This window comes from Oncorhynchus mykiss, chromosome 22 (genome assembly GCF_013265735.2).
Source record: "Oncorhynchus mykiss isolate Arlee chromosome 22, USDA_OmykA_1.1, whole genome shotgun sequence".
Lineage (NCBI taxonomy): Eukaryota > Metazoa > Chordata > Actinopteri > Salmoniformes > Salmonidae > Oncorhynchus > Oncorhynchus mykiss.
Window position 1 is genome coordinate 52030536 of NC_048586.1, and position 11433 is coordinate 52041968.

The following is an 11433-nucleotide window of genomic DNA, read 5'->3' on the forward strand; positions in this document are numbered from 1 at the left end:
AGAGAGAGACAGAGAGAGAGAGACAGATAGAGAGAGAGAGAGACAGAGAGAGAGAGAGAGAGACAGAGAGAGAGAGACAGAGAGAGAGAGAGAGAGACAGAGAGAGAGAGAGAGAGAGAGAGAGAGAGACAGAGAGAGAGAGAGACAGAGAGAGAGACACAGAGAGAGAGACAGAGAGAGACAGAGAGAGAGAGAGACAGAGAGAGAGACACAGAGAGAGAGACAGAGAGAGAGAGACAGAGAGAGAGACACAGAGAGAGAGACAGAGAGAGACAGAGAGAGAGAGACAGAGAGAGAGAGAGAAAGAGAGAGAGAGAGAGAGACCTTCAAATGAAACAGTAGAACAATATAGAGTTACTTTTAGTAACTATAACAAGAGAGGATTCATGTCCTTTTTCATACAGATGAACAGATTACTATTAATGCAACATCTGTATACTTTGTGGTGTATATATTATAATTGAGTTGAGGTGTTCTTGGAGTTGAGTAGAGGTCTCTATCACTCATATTATCAGCCAGTCTAAGACTGACCAGCTACTGAGAGGCACATAGAGACAGTAGATAGACAGACTCTAAAGACCAGACCTGTAAAAGGCAGCAGAGGACAAGCGGGCCCAGAGGACAAGCGGGCCCAGGGGAGAAGCGGGCCCAGGGGACAAGCGGGCCCAGGGGACAAGCGGGCCCAGGGGACAAGCGGGCCCAGGGGACAAGCGGGCCCTGAGGACAAGCGGGCCCTGAGAGTGATATTTTTAGAGTGTTGCGTAATATGCTTTTAACACAACAGCAGAATGGATGAATTTGTAATGCCAGCGGAGAGACAAAATGAATAAAGTTAAGTATTTAATCCGTGCCATTGCTAAGGGGAGGAGACACATAAAACCATCAGCCTGTTAGCCAGCGAACCAGTCAGAACAAACAGTTGGGAAGGAGCTAGGACCGTAACCAGACAGTCAGAACAATCCCTGTGCACGTTATATAAAGCTGTCCTGGCAAGACACACAGGGCTGTCATTTAACACATCTAACACAATGGTAAATCTAAGGGCTGTCATTTAACACATCTAACACAATGGAAAATCTAAGGGCTGTCATTTAAAACATCTAACACAATGGTAAATCTAAGGGTGGTCATTTAACACATCTAACACAATGGTAAATCTAAGGGCTGTCATTTAACAAATCTAACACAATGGTAAATCTAAGGGCTGTCGGTAGCACTAAAGTTCCGGGGGTCCCTCATGAAAAAATACTACTGAATTACTACCCAAAACCTATTTGTACAGACGTGACTATGTAGAGACTTGTAGTGAATGTGTAGTTTACGCACTACTCAGGTAGAGTTTTATAGTGTTCAGTACGACAACAGTAGTGTTTCCTGTAGTAATCAGGTAGAGTTTTATAGTGTTCAGTCAGAAAACAGTAGTGTTTCCTGTAGTAATCAGGTAGAGTTTTATAGTGTTCAGTCAGAAAACAGTAGTGTTTCCTGTAGTAATCAGGTAGAGTTTTATAGTGTTCAGTATGAAAACAGTAGTGTTTCCTGTAGTATTCAGGTAGAGTTTTATAGTGTTCAGTTGGAAAACAGTAGTGTTTCCTGTAGTAATCAGGTAGAGTTTTATAGTGTTCAGTTGGAAAACAGTAGTGTTTCCTGTAGTAATCAGGTAGAGTTTTATAGTGTTCAGTACGACAACAGTAGTGTTTCCAGTAGAGATTTTATGACTTGATGTTGGTAGTAAATAAGTAGTCACAGACTACACTGGCTTTTCAAGACCGCAGAAGAAGACAAGACAGGAAGGAGTTGGATTTGTTATCTAGCTACTGTGGACAATCCTGAATGTAACCATCTTCCATCCTTGGTCATCCTGTCTTTCATAGCCCTTACGCTGGCACCATCTAGAAGTTTCACTGTCCTTACGCTGGCACCATCTAGAAGTTTCACTTTCCTTAGGCTGGCACCATCTAGAAGTTTCACTTTCCTTAGGCTGGCACCATCTAGAAGTTTCACTTTCCTTAGGCTGGCACCATCTAGAAGTTTCACTTTCCTTACGCTGGCACCATCTAGAAGTTTCACTTTCCTTAGGCTGGCACCATCTAGAAGTTTCACTTTCCTTAGGCTGGCACCATCTAGAAGTTTCACTTTCCTTACGCTGGCACCATCTAGAAGTTTCACTTTCCTTACGCTGGCACCATCTAGAAGTTTCACTTTCCTTACGCTGGCACCATCTAGAAGTTTCACTTTCCTTACGCTGGCACCATCTAGAAGTTTCACTTTCCTTACGCTGGCACCATCTAGAAGTTTCACTTTCCTTACGCTGGCACCATCTAGAAGTTTCACTTTCCTTACGCTGGCACCATCTAGAAGTTTCACTTTCCTTACGCTGGCACCATCTAGAAGTTTCACTTTCCTTACGCTGGCACCATCTAGAAGTTTCACTTTCCTTACGCTGGCACCATCTAGAAGTTTCACTTTCCTTAGGCTGGCACCATCTACATAGGTTTCTACTACATCTAAAAGATTGCTGTTCATATTGTTTTATTGTTATACTTAGCCATTCTACTTGCCTCTTTTGACCTATTGGCAAGGAGACCCTCGGCATAAGAAGACTGGAGGCCATCTGCTCATGTAAAAGGATTTTATAAATCCATTTGATTGTTGATTGTTGGTAAGATTAACATTGTTTTCCAAATGTTTTTCTGTGTTGTCTTATGTGACATCTGTTAGCTGTCGTCATATGGAGGAGACCAAGGGCAGCGTTGTAAGGAGGAGACCAAGGGCAGCGTGGTTAGGAGGAGACCAAGGGCAGCGTGGTTAGGAGGAGACCAAGAGCAGCGTGGTAAGGAGGAGACCAAGGGCAGCGTGGTAAGGAGGAGACTAAGGGCAGCGTGGTAAGGAGGAGACCATGGGGCAGGCGTGGTAAGGAGGAGACCAAGAGCAGCGTGGTAAGGAGGAGACTAAGGGCAGCGTGGTATGGAGGAGACCAAGGGCAGCGTGGTAAGGATGAGACCAAGGGCAGCATGGCAAGGAGGAGACCAAGGGCAGCGTGGTAAGGAGGAGACCAAGGGCAGCATGGTAAGGAGGAGACCAAGGGCAGCGTGGTAAGGAGGAGACCAAGGGCAGCGTGGTAAGGAGGAGACCAAGGGCAGCGTGGTAAGGAGGAGACCAAGGGCAGCGTGGTAAGGAGGAGACCAAGGGCAGCGTGGTAAGGAGGAGACCAAGGGGCAGGCGTGGTAAGGAGGAGACCAAGGGCAGGCGTGGTAAGGAGGAGACCAAGGGCAGCGTGGTAAGGAGGAGACCAAGGGGCAGGCGTGGTAAGGAGGAGACCAAGGGCAGGCGTGGTAAGGAGGAGACCAAGGGCAGCGTGGTAAGGAGGAGACCAAGGGCAGCGTGGTAAGGAGGAGACCAAGGGCAGCGTGGTAAGGAGGAGACCAAGGGCAGCGTTGTAAGGAGGAGACCAAGGGCAGTGTTGTAAGGAGGAGACCAAGGGCAGTGTGGTAAGGAGGAGACCAAGGGCAGCGTGGTAAGGAGGAGACCAAGGGCAGCGTGGTAAGGAGGAGACCAAGGGCAGCGTGGTAAGGAGGAGACCAAGGGCAGCTTGGTAAGGAGGAGACCAAGGGCAGCGTGGTAAGGAGGAGACTAAGGGCAGCGTGGTAAGGAGGAGACCAAGGGCAGCGTGGTAAGGAGGAGACCAAGGGCAGTGTTGTCAGGAGGAGACCAAGGGCAGTGTGGTAAGGAGGAGACCAAGGGCAGCGTGGTAAGGAGGAGACCAAGGGCAGCGTGGTAAGGAGGAGACCAAGGGCAGTGTGGTAAGGAGGAGACCAAGGGCAGCGTGGTAAGGAGGAGACCAAGGGCAGCTTGGTATGGAGGAGACCAAGGGCAGCGTGGTAAGGAGGAGACCAAGGGCAGCTTGGTATGGAGGAGACCAAGGGCAGCGTGGTAAGGAGGAGACCAAGGGCAGCTTGGTAAGGAGGAGACCAAGGGCAGCGTGGTAAGGAGGAGACCAAGGGCAGCGTGGTAAGCGTACATACTTCTTTATTGAAGGACCGAACACCGAACACCGAACACCGAACACCTAGCAAAACTAACAAAACTAACAAAACTAACCGTGAAGCTAATATGGCTAGTGCATACAGGCAACTAAACATGGAATGAGAACCCACAAACTACCCAAGGAATATGGCTACCTAAATAAGGTCCCCAATCAGAGACAATGATAAACAGCTGCCTCCGATTGAGAATCAATCTAGGCAACTACAGACATAAAAACACCTAGACTACCAAAACCCCTAGACTACCAAAACTAAACAAACTACCCTCGTCACACCCTGACCTAACCAAAATAATAAAGAAAACTAAGATAACTAAGGTCAGGGCGTGACATTAGCAGATTGGCTTATAACTGGTTGTCTCTTGTGCTTGACTTTATTTTCTAAAAGGTTATGCTTGAAAATATGAAGAGTGCTACTCAGTAATGTGTTGTGTTGTATTTGCCCCAAACATACCACTTTGTATTCAGGAGAAAAATCACATCCTGAAACAAGTCAGTAATGTGTTGTATTGGAGAGTGGTACTCAGTAATGTGTTGTGTTGGAGAGTGGTACTCAGTAATGTGTTGTATTGGAGAGTGGTACTCAGTAATGTGTTGTATTGGAGAGTGGTACTCAGTAATGTGTTGTATTGGAGAGTGGTACTCAGTAATGTGTTGTATTGGAGAGTGGTACTCAGTAATGTGTTGTATTGGAGAGTGGTACTCAGTAATGTGTTGTATTGGAGAATGGTACTCAGTAATGTGTTGTATTGGAGAGTGGTACTCAGTAATGTGTTGTATTGGAGAATGGTACTCAGTAATGTGTTGTGTTGGAGAGTGGTACTCAGTAATGTGTTGTATTGGAGAGTGGTACTCAGTAATGTGTTGTGTTGGAGAGTGGTACTCAGTAATGTGTTGTGTTGGAGAGTGGTACTCAGTAATGTGTTGTGTTGGAGAGTGGTACTCAGTAATGTGTTGTGTTGGAGAGTGGTACTCAGTAATGTGTTGTGTTGGAGAATGGTACTCAGTAATGTGTTGTATTGGAGAGTGGTACTCAGTAATGTGTTGTGTTGGAGAGTGGTATTCAGTAATGTGTTGTGTTGGAGAGTGGTACTCAGTAATGTGTTGTGTTGGAGAGTGGTACTCAGTAATGTGTTGTGTTGGAGAGTGGTACTCAGTAATGTGTTGTGTTGGAGAGTGGTACTCAGTAATGTGTTGTGTTGTATTTGCCCCAAACATACCACTCTGTATTCAGGAGAAAAAGTTCATTACTTTGCCACATTGTTTGCAGTATTACTTTGGTGCTTTGTTGCAAACAGGAGGCATGTTTTGGAATATGTTTTATTCTGTACAGGCTTCCTTCTTTTCACTCTGTCAGTTAGGTTGGGATTGTGGAGTAACTACCATGTTGTTGATCCATCCTCAGTTTCCTCCCATCACAGCCATTAAACTCTGTAACTGTTTTAAAGTCACCATTGGCCTCAAGGCGAAAATCCTGAGCGGTTTCATTCCTCTCCTTCAACTGAGTTAGGAAGGACGCCTGTGTCTTTGTAGTGACTGGGTGTAGATATACACCATCCGAAATGTAATTAAAGCTGCACCATGCTCAAAGGGATATTCAAGGTCTGCTTTTTATTTTTTAGCCATCTACCAATAGGTTCCCTTCTTTGTGAGGCCTTGGAAATCCTCCCTGGTCTTTGTGGTTGAATCTGTGTTTGAAATTGAGGGACCTTACAGATAATTGTATGCGTGGAGTTATGGAAAAGATATTTCACAACGGTTTAAACGGTACAATGATTCTCTACACTATATTTTGCTAGTTTTGTTACTAACTCAAATGCTTAGGCAAATGATTAGTATTTTAGCAACCAGGAAAGAGTGCATCATGAATCCATTAAAATTCAGGCACATTTGGAAAAAGTCACTTTCTGTAGGTGTGAGGAGGGCTTGGCCACTCACTGGCCAGTCAAGGCGTTCCATGACTTGATACTGCATACCATGTTCTCCAGCACGGGATATTCTCTTCCTAGTCCGTTGTGGATTAATAGTTTATTAAATAACACAGGCTACAGTAACGAGTCATGGAAACAGCGGGAAAGAAAACTGTTTGCTCAATATGTTTGGAGTGACAGTTGACATTGTTGTAATTGGCTTCAACAACTACAGGCCTTTACGCCTGTTTTTTATAACATGTAACCTTCATTTAAGTCAGTTAAGAACTAATTATTATTTACAATGACGGCCTACCAAAAGGCAAAGGGCCTCCTGCGGAGACGGGGGATGGGGGCTGTAACGGTTTTCCTCCTCTTCTGAGGAGGAGTAGGAAAGATCGGACCAATGCGCAGCGTGGTAAGTGTCCATATTTTAATGAAAATATAACTGAACACTGAATACAAAAGAACAAGAGAAATAAATGAAACCCGAAACAGTTCTGTATGGTAAAACACAGAAAACAACTACCCACAACCCATAGTGGGAAAACAGGCTGCCTAAGTATGGTTCTCAATCAGAGACAACGATCGACAGCTCACTCCCTGACCAAACTAAAACAGAGACATAAAAAAGGAACTAAGGTCAGGACGTGACACTGACACCTAAACACAACATAAAGAGAGATCAAAGACAACAACATTGCATGGCGGCAACACATGAAAACACAGCATGGTAGCAACACAACACGACAACAACATGGTAGCAGCACAACATGCCAACAACATGGTAGCAACACAACACGACAACAACATGGTAGCAACACAACATGCCAACAACATGGTAGCAACACAACACGACAACAACATGGTAGCAGCACAACATGCCAACAACATGGTAGCAACACAACACGACAACAACATGGTAGCAACACAACATGCCAACAACATGGTAGCAACACAACACGACAACAACATGGTAGAAACACAACACGACAACAACATGGTAGCAACATAACATGACAACATGGTAGCAACACAACACGACAACAACATGGTAGCAACACAACATGACAACATGGTAGCAACACAACACGACAACAACATGGTAGCAACACAACATGACAACATGGTAGCAACACAACATGACAACAACATGGTAGCAACACAACACGACAACAACATGGTAGCAACACAACATGAAAACATGGTAGCAACACAACACGACACGACAACAGCATGGTAGCAACACAACACGACAACAACATGGTAGCAACACAACATGACAACAACATGGTAGCAACACAACATGACAACAACATGGTAGCAACACAACACGACAACAACATGGTAGCAACACAACATGACAACATGGTAGCAACACAACACGACACGACAACAACATGGTAGCAACACAACACGACAACAACATGGTAGCAACACAACACGACAACAACATGGTAGCAACACAACATGACAACAACATGGTAGCACCACAACACGACAACAACATGGTAGCAACACAACACGACAACAACATGGTAGCAACACAACATGACAACATGGTAGCAACACAACACGACAACAACATGGTAGCAACACAACACGACAACAACATGGTAGCAACACAACATGACAACAACATGGTAGCACCACAACATGACAACAACATGGTAGCAGCACAACATGACAACAACATGGTAGCAACACAACATGACAACAACATGGTAGCACCACAACATGACAACAACATGGTAGCAGCACAACACGACCAAAACATGGTAGCAACACAACATGACAATAACATGGTAGCAGCACAAAATGGGGTACAAACACTGCTGCCACTCTTTGTTTATTATCTATGTATAGTCACTTTACCTGCATGTACATATTACCTCGACTAACCGGTGCCCCCAAACATTGACACGCGTATATAGTCTCCACATTTACTCTGTACCGGTACCCCCTGTATATAGCCTCCACATTGACTCTGTACCGGTACCCCCTGTATATAGCCTCCACATTGACTCTGTACCGGCACCCCCCTGTATATAGTCTCCACATTGACTCTGTACCGTAATACCCTGTATATAGTCTCCACATTGACTCTGTACAGTAATACCCTGTATATAGTCTCCACATTGACTCTGTACCGTAATACCCTGTATATAGTCTCCACATTGACTCTGTACCGGTACCCCCTGTATATAGTCTCCACATTGACTCTGTAACATAATACCCTGTATATAGTCTCCACATTGACTATTCCACAGGGAATAGGGCTCTGGTCTAAAGTAGTGCACTACATAGGGAATTGGGCTCTGGTCTAAAGTAGTGCACTACACAGGGAATAGGGCTCTGGTCTAAAGTAGTGCACTACATAGGGAATAGGGCCCTGGTCTAAAGTAGTGCACTACACAGGGAATAGGGCCCTGGTCTAAAGTAGTGCACTACATAGGGAATAGGTTCTTGGCCAAAAGTAGTGCACTACACAGGGAATAGGGCTCTAGTCTAAAGTAGTGCACTACATAGGGATTAGGGCCCTGGTCTAAAGTAGTGCTCTACATAGGGAATAGGGCTCTGGTCTAAAGTAGTGCACAACATAGAGAATAAGGCTCTGGTCTAAAGTAGTGCACTACATAGGGAATAGGGCCCTGGTCTAAAGTAGTGCACTACATAGGGAATAGGGCCCAGGTCTAATGTAGTGCACTACATAGGTAATAGGGCCTTGGCCAAAAGTAGTGCACTACATAGGGAATAGGGCCTTGGCCAAAAGTAGTGCACTACATAGGGAATAGGGCTCTGGTCTAAAGTAGTGCACTACATAGGAAATAGGGCTCTGGTCTAAAGTAGTGCACTACATAGGGAATAGGGCCCTGGTCTAAAGTAGTGCACTACATAGGGAATAGGCTGCCATTTGGGACACATCCTCATATACAGCTTTGAGATAATAATGAAGTCAGGGTTTAGGGAGAGGGAATTAGCTGTTAGGGAGAATGTGTGAGCGTGCGTGACTACTGGTGAGCTACAGACACAATGCCCATAACCGCTGCTTTCACTAATGAACTAACTCAGTTTGAGAGATCCTTGAAATCATCAACTCTCAGCAGGTGCTACCCATGCATTTAGCTGTCAGGTTAACCCTTTACTGGCTAGTCCCATGAGATAACTCCACCAATCAGAGAATGTACATTAATGTTTATACATAATGTTTTCCGCCATAATTTCCTATGACTGAAAAGGGCTTCTGGACATTAAACAGTGATCACTAAAATGCGGCTTAAGAGATTTGGGCAGCCTGACGAAACTACGTTGGCGAGTACATAAACCGATTATACCCATGGTTCTCACTGGAGAACAAACTACATGAGCTCCGTTCGAGACTATCCTATCAATGGGACCTGAAGAACTGATAAGCTGTAGACCATACTGTTACCAAGAGAGTTTTCATCTATATTTTTCGTAGCTGTCTATTTACAACCACAGATGCCGACACAAAGACTGCACTCAACGAGTTGTATAAGCAAACAAGAACATGCTCATTCAGAGGCGCCACTCTTAGTGGCCAGTGATTATAATGCAGGAAAACTGAAATCCTTCTCACCTAATTTCTAACTAGAGGCAAAAAAACTCTAGATCAACTTTACACCACTCGCTGGACACGTCCTCTTCTCGCTTGACCATCTTCTTCTCTCTCGACTCAGTGCTCGTTCGACTTTTGGATCAGATTTTAACACCATAATAATTCTCATCTTCACTGAGGTACTGTATGGCAGAAGGATAGAGTAGTCATGGTGACAGTATGAGGGACAGGCTGAGTACTCCATCTTTACTCCATACAGTCAGTGTGTAATATATTGGGTTGTCACGGTGACAGTATGAGGGACAGGCTGAGTACTCCATCTTTACTCCATACAGTCAGTGTGTAATATATTGGGTTGTCATGGTGACAGTATGAGGGACAGGCTGAGTACTCCATCTTTACTACATACAGTCAGCGAGTAATATATTGGGTTGTCATGGTGACAGTATGAGGGACAGGCTGAGTACTCCATCTTTACTCCATACGGTCAGTGTGTAATATATTGGGTTGTCACGGTGACAGTATGAGGGACAGGCTGAGTACTCCATCTTTACTACATACAGTCAGCGAGTAATATATTGGGTTGTCATGGTGACAGTATGAGGGACAGGCTGAGTACTCCATCTTTACTCCATACGGTCAGTGTGTAATATATTGGGTTGTCACGGTGACAGTATGAGGGACAGGCTGAGTACTCCATCTTTACTCCATACAGTCAGTGTGTAATATATTGGGTTGTCATGGTGACAGTATGAGGGACAGGCTGAGTACTCCATCTTTACTCCATACGGTCAGTGAGTAATATATTGGGAAAGCCCCACGAAGCAGCACAGACCTGCAGTAACCAAACAGTCATGAAATATATCTCCTCACAGCCAGACTGCAGGCAATCAGGCCCCCAGTCACCAACCAATTAAAACAACATTCATCATAAGTCAGAGCAGCTGGGCCAATAGTAATGAAGCAGGGAGGAACACGGGAACACTCTAAATGTTTCATCAACACACTACCCTAGAACCCCTGTTGGGGAATACTCTACTCAACTTGGTCTCAGAGCATTTTGTCTTATACTGTACGTAAATCTGAGACACTCCATTTAGTATATGTTATGTTTGGTATGGTTACATAAAACAGATGGTTACTTAAAGAAAAAACCCGAAAGGTTGATGATTGCGAGTTTGAATCTCCTTACTTTAGCATTGTAGCTATTAGCAACTTTTTAGCTACTTTAGCATGTTCCATCTGGAAATGTTCCATCAACACACTACTCTAGAACCCCTGTTGCATTCATCAATTCAATTTCATTTTGTTGTGTACAGACATTGTTTTAAATGAGATTAATTGAATTAGATGACGAATTACATCAAATCTGTTGATCCTTTCATTCTGTTCATCTGAAATCGGATTGTGACCATTGATATATATAAACAAAATGACAACAAATCATAATCTGGAAGAGCTGCGATCCCACATGTGTTTCAACAGCCTCACTCATACACTCGCAGTCACATCTATTATGGTTGAGATTTCCTGTAAACTGCAGAGACAGAGAGAGACAGAGACAGAGACAGAGACAGAGACAGAGAGAGAGAGAGAGAGAGAGAGAGAGAGAGAGAGAGAGAGAGAGAGAGAGACAGAGAGAGACAGAGAGAGACAGAGAGAGACAGAGAGAGAGAGAGAGAGAGAGAGAGAGAGAGAGAGAGAGAGAGAGAGAGACAGTATCAGCAGGAAACAGCCTGGTCTGAGCTGGTGGCCAAACCAACAGCAGGGTTTGGTGCCTGCAGAAGTGCAGATGTTGCTTCCCCAGAACTGTGTGGTGCAGATGTACAGGAAACGCAGGGTCATGTTCAGAGGTCAATAAATTAAGTTTGTGCTGGGTCATCTCAGGGTCATGTTCAGAG